A 3544-nucleotide genomic window follows, 5' to 3' on the forward strand; every position below is an offset into this window, starting at 1 on the left:
TTTACCTTTCAGTTCTGTTTTGCAGTATCCGGGTGCCAAGTTTATCCCCAGGTGCTCACTTAAAGCAGGCAAATATTGCCCTCTTCTGTTTTTTTAAAATATATATATGTCAGTTTCTGCTGCCAAGAGATTTTTGTTTCAGAAAGGAAATCTATTTGAATTTTATGGATTTTTTAGGTATGGGTTCAGGGATGCTATTTTTTGTTTCTAGGGAGTGAAAAGGGGGGGTCAATTTTCAGCAAAGACTGAAGGTGCTGCTTTTGAGGTTGTTTAAAGCTAAAATGTAAAATGTGTTTGTTTTTAGGGGTTTTTTTCTTCCCATGTTTTATAGCACATGTTAATTACTGTAAAAGTAACAAGAAACAGGCAACCACTGAAGCAAAGCAAATTTACATCTTTTAGCATGCAGATGCAGTACTGGACACAATACAATTCAGAATACAAAAAATAAAGTTACAGCAATTTCCCAAACAGCAGTGTCATGCAATGAAACTAATAAAGTGGTACCTCTGGTACCACTTAATTCGTTCTGGAGGTCCGTTCTTAACCTGAGGTACCACTTTAGCTAATGGGGCCTCCCGCTGCTGCTGCGTCACCGCCACATGATTTCTGTTCTCATTCTGAAGCAAAGTTCTTAACCTGAGGTACTATTTCTGGGTTAGCGGAGTCTGTAACCTGAAGTGTCTGTAACCCGAGGTACCACTGTATTGAAATGTTGAATACTGGTGCTAATACTTCAGCTAAGAAAAAAAAGCTTTAATGCAATCCTTTGTATGCCTTTTTAGAAGGGACTTTCTGCCAAATAAATGTTCATAGGATTGCAACCTTAATCTCTCTCTCAGGCCCACTTGTCCTCATAAATCTTATTTGAACAAAACACTCTCAGTTTCAAGTTCAGATGTATGTTAATTTCAGGTGGTCACATGGCTTTCCTTGTAACTTTGTACATGGTGGTCCTTACACATCTTATTGACTTAAGGGTTGTATAATGAGAACTAATGTGAAGATGTGGTTATAATGTTGGACTAAGGCCTGGGAAATCAGGGTTCTAGTCCTCACCTTGGGCCAGTCACTGTATCTCAGTCTAACATACTGATGATAAAATGGGTAGAGGGAAAAGCAAGTATGCCACTTTTTGCTCCTTGGAGGAAAGGTGGGATATAAATGTAATAAATAACAGAACTAAGCAGAGCGCTTCAGGACAGAAAGGAAAGGAAATGTTTGGAGGGGGGGTGCCTCCACGCTCTCCCTGCAGTTTGCCCAGAGCAAAGTGGTGTGTGAGCTCATGCAAAACTCAATGTAAGATCTTGCCTCTAATTTAGAGCCACCTAGTGCTTTGTCTTTATGAAACGAGGGATAATGACAATAAATAAATAAGCAACTGTATGAGGAAGTCTGGGTGCCTCCAGACTGTATTTTATAGGAAGGCTGCAAGTGCATACCACAATATCAAGCTTACACGTTTAAATTGGATTTAAGCACTTGCTTGCCCTAACACAGGGGTCTGCAACCTTTAAGACAGAAAGAGCCACTTGGACCCGTTTCCAAAGGAAAAAAAACCTGGGAGCCGCAAAACTCGTCATTATAAACATAACTTTTTTGTCACTTTTTAAAATTATTTCTTTGTTTGACCCCTCAGAATTACTCCTCCTCATAGAAATGAACGTTAAATTAACAAGTTGCCTTTTTGTGTGTGTGTGTTCTTCACTCCCCTTCAAAACAGTGACCAGCGTACATGCCCCCTTTCAATGCAGTGACCAGCGTACATGCCCCTTACAATGTAGCAGGCGGGCGGGCGGGAAGGTGACGTCGGGACGGTGCATGACTAACGCACGCACTGCCCCCATGCGATGTCACAGCCAGTACAGCGCCCGCCACAGTGGGGAGTGTCGGGGCGCACAATGCTCCCCTCGCTAGTATCCGCCCCGGAGCCACAGCAAGGGTGTAAAAGAGCCACATGCGGCTCCGGAGCCGCGGGTTGCAGACCCCTGCCCTAACACAACCAATCCACCTTTAAGAAAATCAAGTTCTTGATGTTTAGAAAACGATAGGGAAATGCACAGTGTGAGATGAACAAATTACAGGAAGACGTCTAAACACCCTACAAGCAAATGAATATATGAATGCGGATTGTCATGTAGTAGCCCCACAAACAAATCAGAATGAATGCTCAATTAAGACTGGATATAATAGAACCCCCACATTAGCTTTGTGTAAAGCAAATCAGGATGAATGCTCAGTCATCTCCAGGGGTTGTTTTGTTATTTATTCCAGATTTCTTCAGCAGCTGTGTTAGAGATGAAATAGTTCTACCTATGCTACCCTTTCTACGTGACATTTCATCGAAGTGTACTAGCATACAAATTGCTGGGACCCAAATACCTAAAGAAAGATGTGCATCCTTTCTGATGCTGGAGGCCCAGACCATGCAAAACATTATTGGTCAGAATCAGCCCCTGGATTTATGCATGCGACAACGGCCGTGAGAGTTCTAATAGCACAAGGATGGAAGACTGAAGAAACCCCAACTAAAGAATCATGGCAAGAAAAACTGATGGACTATGCAGAACTGGCAAAATTGACATATAAGCTACGCGACAAGGATAACTGTGACTTTAAAGATGAATGGGAACCCTTTCCCATTTGAAGACGCAACAAAGCGAACTGGACTCCTTGGCTGGCTTTGTTCACAAACTTTTCTATTGATGACAATCAGCTAAATAGTTTGAGAATCTATACAACTGTGTAACATGCAGAAAACAGCATTCTTAGAGAAATCAAAGACTGGAACTAAGGGAAGCTGGTGGGTGGGTTTTGTGTGGGAGGGTGGGGGAAGGGAGGAAAAATGGGGACAAAATAAGGATGATATGTTTCTGGATAATATGTTTTGTTTTAATTTTGAATAAAAAGTTTTTTAAAAAAAAAAAAGAATCAGCCCCCTGGAACTGCACTTGGACGCCCAAGAGCAAACGGCAGGCGAGAGTCGAGGGCGCAATAGTTCCCGAAGAGTCCGCACTGTCAAGCGCAGCCTATGAATGCTCGGCTGTCTTAAAGGTCCTCCCGGTCCAACGTGGCAGGAAAACACAACCACGAAGGGCAAGAACAACTGCTAGCTCTGGGAGCTTAGCGGTGTGGCCTCTTCCCTCCGGGCAAACCAGGTCCCTGACGTCCGTCTGCCGCGTTAAGAACGTAAGCTCGACGGGTGACAAAAGAGCGAGAAGGACAACTCGGTGCAGCGCGGCAGGAAGGCTACAGAAACGCATTTGGACTGCAAGTAAAGATCCGCATGTAAGCAGCCTCCTCACACCAAGCGCCCCCACCCGGCTGCGTTAACTGACGCAGGAGCGCAACGTTGCTCCGTCTTCGTCTTAACATAGCGCGTGCGCAGTTGCGCTCTCGTCTCTCCATTCCTCCCGCCTTCCTAGAAGAAGGCGGTGCGAGAGGCTGAAGCGGGGGCGGGGCTTCCAGAGGATCCTACGCCAGAGCCCACCTTCGCCGACTGGGAGGAGCGTGAGCTTGCTTCCTCCGCGCTTAATGGATCACG

At 44.8% G+C, this 3544-nt stretch overlaps 1 long non-coding RNA gene across 1 annotated transcript in view; it reads left to right on the forward strand.

Annotated features, from left to right (window-relative positions):
* The window catches only part of LOC310687794, a 35590-nt gene extending 32801 nt beyond the window's left edge, over positions 1-2789 (forward strand). Inside the window, exon 3 of the long non-coding RNA XR_014516593.1 lies at positions 2275-2789. This is a non-coding gene — a long non-coding RNA (uncharacterized lncRNA). The remainder of the gene's footprint in view (positions 1-2274) is intronic.
* Positions 2790-3544: the final 755 nt, after the last annotated feature.

The sequence above is a fragment of the Podarcis liolepis genome (assembly GCF_965112155.1).
Source record: "Podarcis liolepis genome assembly, chromosome: 1".
Taxonomy (NCBI): Eukaryota; Metazoa; Chordata; class Lepidosauria; order Squamata; family Lacertidae; genus Podarcis; species Podarcis liolepis.